The sequence below is a fragment of the Gymnodraco acuticeps genome, unplaced genomic scaffold, assembly GCF_902827175.1.
Source record: "Gymnodraco acuticeps unplaced genomic scaffold, fGymAcu1.1, whole genome shotgun sequence".
Classification (NCBI taxonomy): Eukaryota; Metazoa; Chordata; class Actinopteri; order Perciformes; family Bathydraconidae; genus Gymnodraco; species Gymnodraco acuticeps.
The window spans coordinates 301985-318150 of record NW_022990558.1 but is presented as its reverse complement, the minus strand read 5'-3'; the positions used below and the strand labels follow the sequence as shown (position 1 = coordinate 318150).

Here is a 16166-nt window from a genome sequence, read left to right as displayed (position 1 = left end):
AAATTGGCGTTGTCGGCAGGATACCAACAAATCTTCAGAACTGGTAAGTGTGATTTCAAATCTACATTTGGACATTGCCTTCCCAGAATCTGTGATTGACGGTATCCTAAAAATTACCTGTGAAACTGAGCGGCTGTGTTTCGTTTTTGGTTAATGAACATTTGGGGATAATAAACCCAGGGGATCAGTGTCTGGGGACTCAGTCCTGGCTGATTTCCTCTGTGTGTGCTGCTCGGGACGGAAGTGCCATACAAGCATACACAGCTCATGTTTAGAGAGACCTTAAAGAAAGGCATCAGTAAGGTGGAGCTTCTGTGTGAAAGCAATGTAAAGATTTGTATTGGACAAATCGCCGAATTCTGGGGGTTTCAGCGGCCAACCACAGCAGTTGAAAATAAGCAGCCGGAGATATTACTGCTATCGCCTCTCAGTAAAAACACGGCTCCAGCTGCAGCCGCGGGTGTGTGTGTGTAAAACCTCCCCGTGTTTGTGGGGCTGGAGAAGTGCAGCTGAGAGGGAGAAAGTCACAGCCTTTTGTCTATAGCTTGAACTCACACCACCGCCGTCTCTATTAAAAACGAGATGGTCTAAAAAGCACTCGTTGTTTGCGACCGCTTTCTCATGGTAAGACGGGCCAGCGCGAGGTGCGTGCATCACCCGATGCGCCACAGTTCCCTACACATTGAGGAGCAGGTGGCGGTCAGGGGTGCATACATAAAATTATAGGCTAATTGATCACGGGTGGGTCGTGGCAAGCAAGTGTAGAGCAAACTGTTTCATCGTTGTGATGAACTCGATAGCAAGTGTATAGGCTGGTCGTGTCGGACTACAGTCAACTGGGCTGTCGTTTGGAGAGAAAGGGAAGAGGGAAAAGTCTGTGGGCTCCGATCAGGGGGGCACAGCGCCACTAGAAAAGAGTAGTGATGTCGCAAGTGGATAAGCTAGTTATCGCTCTTGGACGGCTTTCAGGCACCAATCTATGACTTGTATACAAGGGTGGACGCGCGAGTCAAGGAGCCCCATCTACAATTCTCCACCCCCTCTGAAACCTCCTAATTCGGACTAAATTGAGCTGGATAAGCTTTGCTGTCATGCTGGTGTTTATTACGAGTTCATGTTTTGTTTGTCTGATTGTTTGTATGGGGGGTCTATATTGGTTTGTCCCGCCGTCTTGTGTATGTTTTGTAACAACTAATAATGAATCAGTCCACAGCCAGGGTAAAATGAACTAAACTTTAGTTATCTCACCAAAAGTAAATGACTTGAGAAAAATAAATAATATAAAGATGTAAAGCAAAATTCTGGTAGTATAAATGTGCTGCAAAATGAAAATAAATAGCAAAAGAGTGTTTTTATGTCCTGCATCTGAGTGTGCAGAGGAAAATGTAAACAAGAAGCCCACTGTTCAGGGTGTGCGCTGTAAGAGTGTAAGAAAAGAAGATTATATTGCTTTAAGAATCCATTCTTAAATGGTATTGCTGGTATGTTAAGATATGTTTGTGACCTTGTATAAACCCTATGCATCGTCCTGCGCCCCTAGACCCTCAGAGGTATCACTGCTGGTCGTAAAGACCTGCCTGAGGAGATCAGGGTTGCAAAATCTGTTTTTTTAGGTCAATGTTGTATTATTTGTTTAATTTATTCTTAAATCTATGTATTGTATGGTAATAATGAATAAAAACGTAATGTATTGAACACATTCCGAAACAAAGCAGATAAGACAGAACTAGACTCAGACATAATACTAATTGTTGTTGAAACCTTTTGCGCTGTTGCTGCAAAATGGAAACTTTGTTGATTATCTATTCCAACTGGCCACTGGAATCAGGTAATTAATATAAGTTGAAGTTCAATTACAGTTTTAAAAATAGTTTAACATTCTTTATTAAACTGCTTCAAATTATTTCTCGTATCAACCAATTGGTCTCCATAGACATTACTAAAATTAAAATAGTTGTTAAACTACTGACAAGTTTTCTAAAACCGAGCTTATGAACAACAGAGTAAAGGTCGCAGACAAGCACACACACACACACACACACACACCCACACACACACACTTTGGATAAGTATTCACCTTATCCAAATTGTAAATTGTTGCCTTCTTTAAAGTTATTAGTAATTCAAGATTAATTATTAAATTAAATGTGGTACATAACATAGAATAAATAAAATAACTTTGACTTGATAATTTTGTTCACAACATTAGACCTTGTCCTCTAATCTCTACTAGAATAAGATACGTGTGCATGTTTGGGTGTTTTAACACTCTTGTAATGTACCTAATCTTGTTATCCTTTTCATTACAGAGCTGGGAAAATGGTGTATTGCTTAGATTCTGATCCGTGCAAGTCCAATTTTGACTGACTTTAGTTCTAATGTTAATTTGATTTCAACCCATAAGTAATTATTTAGATTAACTCAACATTTCACATGATGGATTAGTGTTCCACATTTTTTTCCCACTCATTTGTTGTGCAATTAGGCCAATGGTAAAGAGAGACATTGATGACCTTGTGTCCCTTTTGTTGGTACGTGGTTCCATTTTGTCTATGGCCTTGGACGGCTTCACTAAGAGTCACCCAGTTCTATCCTGCTACAGTCCGGCTGAGTGCAGTCACAGAGATGCTATGGCTGCTCTACATGAAATGACATTAATGGTCTGGTCCGAGAATGTACACCATTTCCTGCTCCCAGAGAGAATGACGCTCCTCAAACTGAACATTACAGCCGTTGATACTGTCTCACGTGGGTCTGCTCCCCCCCACCAAGCCATGAACTGAAAGCTTGACATCTGCTTTGAACACCTGGAAGCCTCCCTGTCACACCAGCACCAACCCTTGGGTCAGTCAGATGAGACTAACGGCTTCACTTAGGGCAGGGATCACCAACTACATTTGTCCAAGGGCCAAAATGTATCCAATAGACACTATCGCGGGCCAGCGATTTTTATATAGTCCAGAATTTTGAAGTTGTAGACCGGGGGGGGGGGGGGGGGGTATTGAGTGTTCTGTAATCAGTTACTAAATACTGAATACATGGCTCTGAAAGTAATCAGAATACAGTTACAGTTACGTGTCTTAAACGTTGGAATCGGGTCTACTTTAACGTATTCAGATTACTTTTAGAATACTTTTGGAATACTTTCTTTTTCCATAACAGATGTTTTGGTGAACAGGAGACACGTATTTTACTGTTTTAATGGCTTATCAAGAACTCAAACACAACATCTTGGTGTCATTCTGGACAGCTCCCTCTCCTCTGCACCACACATAAAAAACATCACCCGGACTGCATTCTTTGTACTGTCTTAAAACCTTTCCTTAGAATATGTTATGAATTGTAAGGTGTCCTTGGGTGCTTTGAAAGGCGCCCCTAAATAGAATGAATTATCATTATTATTTATTATCTGAAACGATGTTATCATTTTTAAAACTTTTTCCAGTCACTTGCCCCATGCATTCAGCAGCAGCAGGCCATTCACTTTGATTTCATCCTGTTATTAAATGTCATCATTTCGACAATAAAGAAATTCTACATAAACGTTATCTTGCACATTTTATCTAACCATCTCCGTTTCTAACTTTCAATATATTTTAAAAGAGATCTCTCTCTCATCTGCGTGCGGGGGCGGGGCCTCATAGACGCGCTGCTTCTCTCTCTCGCTCACAGACATGCTGCAGCGCCGTGCAGTGTGCACACAGCTCTGCCGGTAATGAATATTACATTTTGCGAGGACATTTTTCCACCAATAATTCCAATAAGTATATCAGTAATCAGATTACTCGTTTTTCAAATGTAACGCCAGCTGAATACAGTTAGCCTACTTGATTTTTGTATTCTGATTACGTAACGCCGTTACATGTATTCCGTTACAACCCAACCCTGCTTCTAGGCTACTGTCCCGCAGCTCCTGCCTCTCTGTTCGACTCTGTCGCAGCAGAGCTACTGCTGTGGTGCGGAGCGCACAAACCAGACTCTTCACAACGAAGGATCACTTCTTCTTCAAGGCAGGGCAGGTTTCGCAGTACGCAGTCTACTGTCCCGCAGCTGCTGCCTCTCTGTTGGACTCCGGTGCTGCGAACGCAGTAACCACGCCGCAGTCACCCCCGTCGTGCGGGCCGGATGAGAATGTCTGGCGGGCCGGATGTGGCCCACGGGCCGCCAGTTGGTGGTCACTGACTTAGGGCATTTGGTTCAGAAATATGACTCTCGTTACCACAGAGTGGGTTGTTTGTTTTTTAAAGCTATTCATACTGCTATGCAGAGGATGCCTGTAGGTTGGCAAGCTGTTAAAAGCCCCTACTATTTTTAAAATAGGCCTAATGTCAGGGGCCTCTTAGTTCTACATGTATTCACATTATATGGACAATGTTTCCACCTGGTAAAAACTAGAGGCTGCACGGTACTCAGGCTACAATACGACCATTCTGTTCTGCTCTAACGATTCAATTGATAGATTCTACATCAAAACAATTAGCTTTTATTGTTTCCAATGATAACGTCACTTTAAGTGGAGGAATGCAAACCTGTTTCCAAATGTAAGGTTTTGAATTTGTTTGATGTTTCTCAGTAGTGACACCCTCAGACACCCAATTCCATTCATGCTATGCCTTCAGTAGTGACTCAGATGTTAAGGGGGATGAAGCTTTTCCTCCCAAATCAGATATGCTTTGTTTTTCAACAAAGGTATACATTTCCTGCATAATATGTTTCTCACAATTGTTTTTTTGTAAGCTGCGCACAGGTGATACTGAGTCTTCTCGAGTAATAGCTTATAAACTACACCATGCTTAAATAGACTCCTAAGTTATTATTTCATATGAGACATATGTAAGAAAAGGGAGGGAAGAGTCAATTATATTGTGTAATTGATTTTATATTGGAACATTTATTTCTCAAACCTGTTTTATGGAAGAGGAAAAAAAAAAATTCTGATAAACTAATATTTTATCAAACGGTGAATTAATATAACATTTAGAATCATTGAGAAGGGGTGATATCCACAGGGACTAGCTCACCTTTAACTTAAAATAAAATGTCTCTGCTTTGGACTGATGAGTATATGATTCTTGCATGTTAAATGACTAACACAAACCTTACATGTATGCATGTGCATGTGTCAGGAAGGCTCCCAAATAATTCTGAGGGGCCTATCCTATTTTTGTATTTAAATGATAATGTGCTAATCCATTACTATGAGTTGTCTGCACTCAGGAAAACATCCCTATCAAGTGTTAACCCAATAACTAGGACAGCTCTGAAAGCCAAGGGTCAGAGAGAGAGGGTCACACTCTCCGGCTGCAGAGGGCACCCCCATCCACGGGCAAGGAGGCACGAGGTCGTTCGAGATGAGAGGATTCTAATCTTCAACTATCTGAGGAGATGGGATGCTTCTTCACCTTTCTGCTTGATGGGCTCAGGCAGACAACCCTGCGGGACGAGCGAGGGCTTCAGAGGCTTCATACAAGGTTCCTTGTTTCTTGGAGGAGCAGATGTCTTCCTAACCTCTCCCATCACGGGGGGACACCTGGATGCGCCACTTGGAATACGCAGTGGCACTGCTCTCAAGCAGATAGCAGAAGGAATGCAGGCAGATGAGCCTCCGTTTCACTGGGGGGGGGATCATACAGTGCTCACTGAACGAGCCACACAAAAGCAGAGCAATTGGGGGGTTGAAATATGGCGCTCTGATGAAGAAGAGTTTTGAGCCAATCAGCACTTCAGTGCTAATCTACAGTATCAGGATGCCTTTACACACACCAGACACTCTTTGTCATAAAGAGAGGAGGAGAACGAGTCAGAAAGACTGAAGGACACGTTCTTCCAGCTCTCGTACGAAGATGAACTTTGAATTGATTTTATATCTTGGATGTTTACAGATGTACAATTAATGACTGTCTTTATATTTCCAATGACCAGACATGTGTTGAATAGTGGTGATTCATATATTTTTGCCGGATCAGATTACACTTTCGCACTAAACAAAATTAATTAATTAATATTTTCAGATTATAAAGTATTGAATAATAAGATATTTCTACTATTACCACAGATAATGTTAATATCCTTAATCGTCCAGCAATCAGGCTTAACAACACTACTCTTTAATGTATTATCCATGCACAGAAAGACCTACAATGATGTTTCAAGTACTGGATTCATTTCAGTTTTGGCCCAAAACAAATATTTATAATATTTCATATAACAATTATGTAGCATATTTGATCCTCAAATTAGAGAAGTATAATTTAAAGAAATTGATATTCTATATTCAACATTAGATAAACACAGAAGAATCCTTTCCAAGTACCATAAGTAGATGCTCAGGTAAGTATGGCTAATAGGAATAATTGATATACTTAATTTGGTACAGATCAGTGGTAGCATTCACAAATGTAATAATTCAAGTTTTAAGAATGTTTAATCCTTCCTTTCCAGGTTTTTACAAAAGTCTTTGAATATTTGCCTAACTTTTCCTTTTCAGATTTTGAACAATGTACTTGACTAAAATGAATGTATTGATTTCACTAAGTGCCTTACTCTTGACTAAAGCGTATTTAAGTAAACGTAAAAGTAATCCTAAAATTGAGGACACTGCACTTTTGCAGATTACAGATTGATCAAATCACCAGTGTGAATTTTATACCCTAACTGTACATTTTTAGCTGGATCTCTTACGATCCTGAGTTTTAAAATGCTTTTGACTAGTGATTGCCTTGAAGTAAATCTTTAAAGCGGCAAGCTGGTTTTGATTTTATAGTTTGATGAGTGAAATTAACTAATGGTAAATGATAAAAGATATTAGTTTAAAACAAATATTTAGTTATTTATGCATCTGTGTTTTATGTGTGTTCATTATTGTGCTTTTGACGAAAGATGATCAAACACTGATGAGAGATGATTTTTCCTATTATGATTGGCTTTATCAATCATTGTGATTGAATGTTTCAGTCTTATTCTACTTTGTGATGTAATTAATTTAAGGTGAGACCACACTCAAATCTAGAGATGCCTATTGAGTTAAGTATTGACCAAATTATTATTAGACTAATGTTTTAGGTTATCATAAATGATAAAAAGAGAAGACTGTTAGGGAAATAATTGTCCTAGACTCCTAGATATGACGTACAGGACCAACCCTGACGTCTGTTTACCTCCTTTAAGGACACAGGCTGTTTCAGCCAATAATGTTATTGTTCCCATTCTGTGACCGGGCAACACTAGGTCACAGATGGTCTGTTGTTGTGGGGGCACTGGGACACTTCCTTCTTTGTTGTTTGTGGACTCCAAGGTATGAAATCTTCGAGGCCATAAGTGACGGACGCAAGTGACTCAGTGTGCCCAACTGTCTAAGCTATTTTATCAAAATATGTTGATTACTCTCTGTGAAACCAGTTAAATGGGCTACTCTTGAATGGAAATCAATAGACCTGACCTTAACTACATGGCCTGTTTTAGTGTTGTAAGGTTTCAACGTTAGAGTCTGTGAGCTTATTGTTTTGTGTTTATTCTGGTGGCCTTGCAGTTTATGTTAATGTTGACTCTGTCCTCTCGTTTCAGGTGTCATCACTTCCTGTCGTTGTGTGTCACTTGCCAGCTTGATTGTGATCTCCTGTTCTGGATTGTTTGCACCTGTGCCTCATTAACTGTTGTGTATATGTAGCCCTGTTCTTCTGTTGTCTTTTGTCAGTTCGTCTTGTCTACCAAGTCCATGTCTGTACTCTCTCATGCACACTTTGAGCTAGTCGAACCTAGTGAACTATTTAGTAGTCCTAGTAGATCCTAGAAACCCTTTTTGGATAATAAAAGGTATTTTTGAAATCAAGGAAGAATCTTTTTGAGTCCTTCGTGTCAGGTGTGTGTTTGCATTTTAAACAAATAAAGATTATTAATTAGTTCTTTCATCTATTAATCCCATTAATATATCTGTAGCATTTGTTGGAATCCAGCGCCATTAGTCGACTTCATTATGCTTTTATTACTGGTATTCTCTGAAGGGGTCAGTCTAATGGGGACACCCCTGTCCGTGCAATCAATGCAATTGTAAATGTGTTTGTTGATTTTTTGCAAATATTTATTATATACAGAACAAGACTACCCACATATTTACTTGGCAGCTAGAGCTATGTATACACATTGCGATTTGGGACTTGTTCATTAAAATATGTTATTAGAATTAAAAAAATAATACAATTAAGTAGTTGACTAGACTGGACTAGATAGTAGTTGGCGTTTAAGCAACTGCTTACAGAAAGCTCTAATAATAAATCTGCAATCAATAAATCACTTCCAAACTTCACATTATGCATTAATGTAATATCACTTATATAAAAGAATAATATTGCTGTCAAGGATAATTTCTAATGACATAGTGCTAACAACCCCTGTAACCTCCAGCTGATGTTTTAAACTTTGAAGAACCTCCATGTGGTGGCTTCATAATGACAAATGTGCATTGGTATCATTGGCTTCATAATGACAAATGTACATTGGTATCATCAGCCTCCTCACAGAATCATTGTGACCGAAACAAACAGCTGATGGCCGAGCACCCGTTGGGTTATAACCCCTAATATACATCTTGCCATTCACAGGAACTAATCACTATTTCTACTGGTCCATTCACCTTAAATTGGAAATGGCCAAATCTACCGCCGAGTCACTCCACAAATAATTTAATGCACCAACAAGCGGACACTTTTGGGAATATAAACCCTGTCTCATCTAACGCAAACAGGCCCCCTATGCACAGTGACTCAGTGATTACTGCCTGCTATATTTCTCAATCACTTGAGCTGAAATCCCAAAGCGCACATATGCTTAGTGACGGCCGGCGCTCAGAGAGACGATGGGGCGCGAGGAAGCAGAGAGACAGAGATGAGCAGAGACACATGCATGCCTGACCTGCATGCCAAGTAGCCATCTTTGTACCCACCCTCTTTTATTTCCTTCTCAAGCCCCAAACACACACACCAACACATGTGCACTCACACACACATGTGCAACACACATTATTTTGTGATTATGCACATAGCCTTCACATACATGCATATACGTCACTGCAGCAGCACAGACACACCTGGTCATCACCTGCCAGCTATGGGAACACACACACACAAACACACACACACACACACATTTTGTCATGCACTCACATCATATAGAAAAGAAGCAGAGGATAAGTTAACACAAGCCACTACACACATTAAGAAGACACACACACACACACACTCCTGTACTTTTCACACTCCATCATCATTTATGCAGCAGTACAAGCGTCACACAGCCATGGCAGCGCCACTGAAACGTCTCAGTTGAGCATGCAAAGACGGGGTTAGATTGAGTTACCGTGGCTACTTAATGAGCATGTCGTCCGCCTGGCGCATCCTCCCGCTCCACACGCCTCTCTTTTCCTCCTCCCCTCGCTCCATCTTTTTTGTTTTTTTTTCTTCTCACTGCGGCTGTGTCTTTCCCGCGCCCTGAGGATCTGCCGGAGTCCCCCCTCGCTGGTACCCGTAGTATCGCCTCAGAGGCAGTTAGCATCTCTTCCTGCTCCTCCTCTTCCTGTGCCTTCCCCTCTTTCTCCCCACCTCTCTATCTCTCTAGCCGTCACCCTCTCTCGCCCCTGACTCAAGCGATAGAACAGCCTCCCTCTTTTCCTCCACTCTGTCTCTCCCCTGCTGCTGTCACCTCTCACTCAGTAGAGCCTGTGCCTCCTTCCAGAGCCTAGGCATTGCCAGCCATATGATATCACTCAGTTTCCTTATATGGGAAACCGGTGGGTTGCCATGACGACAGCAGACTCCACCTGTTTCTCTATCTCTCTCTCCCCCTGTCAGACCACCTTTTTCCTCAGGAGATAGATGGTGGGGCTTTGGGCACAGCACATGAAAGAGCAAAGAGTGGGTGGAGAGGAAGGAGGAGATGTGAGATGATGCGAGTAGACGGAGACGTGATGGACAGAAGCTGACGGAGGCTTGGAGAATGAGAGCACACTTAAAGGAGTAGCTCAACGTTTTTGGGAATTGATTTGCTTCCTCCAGGAGAGTTAGATAAGAATATTGATCTCAGATTGTGTGGTAAATACAGAGCAGGATTAGCTTAGTTCAGCATAAAAGCTGGGGGCTAGGGAAACAGCTAGCCTGGCTCTGTCATAAGTGAGAAGAAAATAAAACTAACCAACTCTAATGCTCTTAATACGTTTGAATCTCATTTGATGTTTTCAAATTAAGCCTAGAATATATTTAGTAATATTGTATGACCTTATCACCCTGAGTATGAATGTTCAGGTTCATATTAGTATTTTGTGTCTCTACTGTGACATGTTTAAATGTTGAAAAAGTGCTTTATTGTTCTTATACATATTTCCCCCTCTGTCTGAAACAAGAGCCCAGTAGCTGGGCAGCTCCGTTGTGATTTGTCAACCACTAAAAGATGTCCCATCCTCTAGACCAGTGGTTCCCAAACGGTGTGCCGCGGCACACTGGTGTGCCGTGAGGCAAGTCCGGGTGTGCCGTGGGATTTTGTGACAACCATACATTGTTATTATTGCAATATACAACTACACAAAAATAATTATTTTTTTATTTACTATATCAGTACTTTGTAGGTTTACATGTACGTAATCTGCGCGACTTGCGCGTCCACATCTCCACGTGCAGTGCTGCATAAACATGGCTGAGTCAGCGATAACTTTCGAGGGGTGGAGGTATGCCCATTATTTTGAGTTCGTCCGAAGAATAGACAGGAATGTGACGGTGAGGTGCAAACTGTGTCCAGGCCAGAAGCTGTTATCCACTGCTGTAAACACCACGTCAAACCTCAACAAACACCTGCAAAGAACACATGCTAAGGTGAAGCTAACGCACAGCTATTTGTTGTTTGTTTATATCACGTAGTCTGTTCTTCTTCTCTGTCTTCCGGTTGTTGCCTGTTTTGAATAACAAATACACACTACCGCCGCCTGCTGGTAAGGAAAGTTATTGCCACTCACGCATGCGCAGTTCGTAGTTCACATGTATCTCACTAATTTGTAAGTCAGCAAAATATTTACAATAGCACATGTTTCAATGCTGATTGCTGAAATGTTACATTTATAATTTGTAGTTCAGGACCATGGACAATGCAGCTTCCTTGCATTGACAGTTCTCTGTGCTGAATTTCTGCTGAGTTTCCTTTGCCTCATTTTTAATGTTGTGACCTGTCTGGTTTAAATGACTGTGTTGCTGCTTTGATGAAGCCTAATTTGATAAAGTTTCAAATTAATTTCTGAAATATTTCGTTAATAAATATTTCACGAGTAATATAGTTGTCTTTGTCACATTTTATTTGGCATTAGTAAATAATTATGCACATTTACAGATATTTTACATGATATGAGTGATAACACGTGTTATAAGGGCTATTTTGCACAATAGGTGTGCCTTGAGATTTTTACTTGTCCTTTGGTGTGCCTTGGGCACAAAAAGTTTGGGAACCACTGCTCTAGACCAGTGGTTCTCAAATGGGGGTACGCGGACCCCTAGGGGTACGTTGGAGTACTGCAGGGGGTACCAGAGTTCCCGTTAGCCGGTAATTACCGGACTACGACCGGTAAAATATGCTGAAGACCGGCAAATCTAAATCTCTCCGGTCAAAGTGTCTGTTCAAAATTATTTCCGTTTAGCACAATAACGCATCAGTTGCGCAATTTGCGCCACTTATGTGACAGACAAGAATAGTCAATTCTAATGTCTAACACTTAATGTGGAGAAAGAGATGTCCTGGATGGGTTGATTGTGCGTTGATCTGTTGGTAATGCCTCGGGGTTCCGGTGGGCATGTAAACAAATGCATAATGCTGCGCTATACTTTGTGGCCTCACCCAGTTGCATAGCGACACACTTATTGTTTAGGTGTCTTTTAATAAGCAGGTAGTCATATCATTAGCTAGAACTAGCTGGATCTGATCGATATGGACATAAACGCGAGTCTAATCTGACGGGAGAGAGAGATCAGCTGCTGCTGACGAGTCGACATGCAGCGGTGAGCGGAACAAAACACACTCTTCAGGTTAGAATATCACACGTAGCTATTTTAATTACCTCTCAATCTACCTAAACTAGTTATAGATATGTTTAGTTTTACTGTCGGGTCACTCATTACTGATCCGCGAGTTGCATGATACTGAAGGGCTGTCAGGAGAGGGAGAGAGCGCTCCGTTTATTATTCCCGTGTTATTATAAGTTACTGTTCACTTTTGAATAGTGTAGTTAATCTACTATGATTAGTTTGTTTAATATCGAATCATATCAATTTGTTTTAAAGCACAATAAATAACAAAGAAGACCTTTGACCAGCACTTTTCTCATTTTGTCCGGAAGATTTAAACTTTAACGGACATGTTGACCGGCGGAAAAATATTCTAACGGGAACTCTGGGGGGTACGTGAGATTTATTTTATGTTAATGAAAAAAAACATAATTAATGCCTTTAAACAAACTAGTAATAGTAGATGAACTACTTTATTCAAAGGTTTACAGTAATTCTGGATAATAAAATGGGAAAAATAAACGGGGTGCTCTATTTTCCTCTCCCTCTCCTGACAGCCCGTCTTGTAAAGCTCGCTGAACCTGTAATAAGTGACCCGACAGTAAAGAATAAATATATGTATAACTAGTTTAGCTAGTTCCAGAGTAGATTTACTAGCTAAGTGTGTTAGGTCTAACTCTTAGTGTGTTTCGCTCCGCTCACCGGTCTGTCACAGCGGCGGAGCTGTGATCATGCAGAGCTGCGTGTTCTCCGTCAGCAGCAGCTGATCTGATCTCTGATCTCTCGCTCGCGTCCGGTTAGACTTCACTCGCGTTTATGTCCAAATCTATCAGATCTAGCTCGTTCTAGCTAATGATATGACTGCCTGCTTATCAAAGGACCTAAACAATAAGCGTTGCTTGGCAATGGCGTGTGACCGCAAAGTATAGCGCAGCATTATGCATATGTTTATATGAGGGGTCAAAATCCCATGCTCATAAAATGCTCATATCTTTTTTTCTCTTCATTTCCCACGCCCCTAAATAAATACCAATAAATAAATACCCATGATTCTCACTAAATTGTAAGTATAACTTATTAAAAAGATCAGTTCAATGCAACTAATGTCGTCTTAGTGTTATTGTATGATGTTAAAATTGGTTTGCCATGAATTTATTGATGGATTGTAAACATTTGAAATGTAACATTTAAGTTTTTCTCAGTTACAATGTTGTTGTTTTAATAAATCAGACTGATGGTGCAGCGCTGTACTGTACCTCTTTATATAGGCATTTTGTCCCTAACAAATTGTTTTTGCGTTGATCAGGGGGTACTTTGCTTTTTCAAAGGGGGTACATTATTGAAAAAAGATTGAGAACCACTGCTCTAGACTATCACGTAAATTGTGTTGCCAATAAAAGCACAAGTTGCGGATGTAAACAAAGGAGTCCAATGGAGGCGTTTAAACTGAAAAGAGAGAGTTGGGTCGTTTGTCTCTGCTTAAACATTTAAATATTTTTTAAAACTAGAACCAGAATGCCAAGGTTTATTTAAAGAATGTTCCATCAGCATTTACTATATATACTTAAAGTTAACCTTGAAGTGACAGTATTATATAATGGTAGTACAGAGATAAAGTAAATACCCAACTTTAGACATGATTCTTTTCACTCAATGGGCTCTTTAGAAAGAAACAACAAAAACAATATTGTTCATGGCTGCTTTGTCTAGCCTCTAGCTCTGTACTTTACACAGAGAAGATATTATATTGACATCAATCTTCCTAACAGAGTCTCAGACAGAGAGCACACAGAATGCTGAGCTGCTCCTTGAAGCTGTGCAGGGAGAGAAGCTGCAGCTTGTGTTCAGCCCATCTGTGTCAGGTATCACGTCAGAGCATGTGGTGATTGATGGAGGAATGAAACAGAGACTATGAAGAGGAGAGAGACAGGAGCAGGATTTGATGGAGCGTTGAGTTCAATATTTAATGTTCTCTCACTTAAATCCTTGTCTCAATATTCTATCGTTTACTTTTTCCGATATTAACCACTAAAAAATGGCCCGGTGATCATAAAAAAGCCTCCACTGCGAACATCTTAAGCCCCAGAGGATTCTCGCCACAAAATGCCCACCGATGAGCTGTTATTATCTCCAAGGAAGAAAATGTTCACATATGGGAAAAAGGAAGCACTCAGAGATTTGATGCCCCTCTCCCTGAAGGCTACGTTGTTGTTATTATTATACATGTGTTATTATATAGAAATGTGGATCTGCAGTAAATTACAGGCAGCAATTTACAAAATGTCTTCTTTTAAAAAGGTGTAGTAGTTTAGGAGACAATAATTGTTGTTGGTGTTGATCAGGCTTGGATTTTCGTCATTTTAGGGGCAAGGCCATTTGGCCTTTGGTGTCACACATTTTTTCAGGGCACAAAGGCCATTGAGGGAAACATTTGGATTTGGAGCTTACAAATAAATAACTTCACTTTCTGATAAGAAAAACACACGAATGACATGGAAAACAAATCGCTTTTTTAATATCAACCATGTCAAACATTATATCATCATATACTGTAGGCCTATGCCTCCTTAGTATTACCGTATATAAAATGAAATACTCTACTTTGAATAATTAGTGTTTGGTATTTTTTCCATCTACTACTTCTCCCAAATCCAAAATCAAATCAAAAAATCTAAAATTCTATTAATATGTAACAAATATATTCCATTTCAGAGCAGAAGAAACAGCCTTGAAGGGTCCAACTCTGCACATACATCATTCAGCAGTGCACAGTGAAGCTCCAACATTCAACTGTATGAACAAGCAATACTTTGGAATGCAAAAGTGTGTGTGTGTGTGTGTGTGTGTGTGTGTGTGTGTGTGTGTGTGTGTGTGTGTGTGTGTGTGTGTGTGTGTGTGTGTGTGTGTGTGTGTCTCTCTTTAATCAACTCCTCACAGCTCCTCATATCTGTTCAGAAACTAGACAAAAATTAAACATGAACAAACCACAGACTGTCTGTGTCATGGCGAATACAGTCGCTGCTTTAATTCTGTCTTTAGCACGATGTTGTGAGTTTGGACGAAGCAGATACAGGTTAGTTTAGCCTGATCGGATCGAATGGAGATCGCTCCATTCAGAGAACACGCATTTTAAAAGTTTTTCGCCTGCCGTCTTGTCTGCACACTTGTCAAAGCATGTTTTTTACTAACCGTTATCAGTATTTAGTTACTTCGGCATCATTTTGAAATGTCTATTACAATTAAATCACGGTAAAATAGGTTAATTTTGTCGTAGTTGGTTTCCACCATAGTATTTAGATGGATATAAGCCCCGCCCCCTCTCCAGCGCGTCCTGTTTGAATGACAGGAGTAAACACAGCTGACAGCCGCGGTGAAACTCCAGCGGTTAGAGCGATGAGAATATTCGCATCGCGTCCGTTGTGAACGCAGCATAATGCAGTTCAGAAACTACGGTTCTGACGCAACTTCGAGATGTTAACAGTCTCAGGGGCACACAGGCCATGGTGGCCGTAGGATGTACAATTATTTTCTGGGCTTCACGGCCAGACCGAGGGCCATGACGGCATGGCCGGTGAAAATCCTACCCTGGTGTTGATACAATATGTTGTAATAGTAATATAACATTAGGTAGCTTTCAAATGTTGTTCAGGTTTGTCAAAATCAAACTATATCTTGGTATTTATCATAGAGTATTTATTCATTATATAATTCTAAAACCTTCACAAATATGATCTCCACCATAGCACTTAATCTTGTTTTCCTGATAATCCTGTTACTTTGTTCTTCTATAATAGTGGTGAAGGACTCATGGAGCAAATGCCAAGAGCAGAGTTTCCACTTGTTTCCACTTCCACACTACAACATTATAATTGGCTTGTTTATGGCATGCCACATCTAATCTCAAAGCCAAATTGCCTGCTACATTACTATATTTGACCAGTTGGCAATGTAACTTTTAAAGGTCCCATATTATACTATATTTGAACAATATATTATAGGGCCATATCTATACAAAACATCTCTCTGTGTTTTTCTCAAAATACCAAACAGATCACACATTGTAGCATGCCTCATACCATTTTACGTCCAAAACACGTCATGCATTTCTGATCTTATGTCATGACCGCAGCAAAT

At 40.4% G+C, this 16166-nt stretch overlaps 1 pseudogene; it reads right to left on the bottom strand.

The window, feature by feature from the left end:
• LOC117553508 overlaps positions 1-16166 on the bottom strand; it is a 159070-nt pseudogene that overhangs the window by 109308 nt on the left and 33596 nt on the right.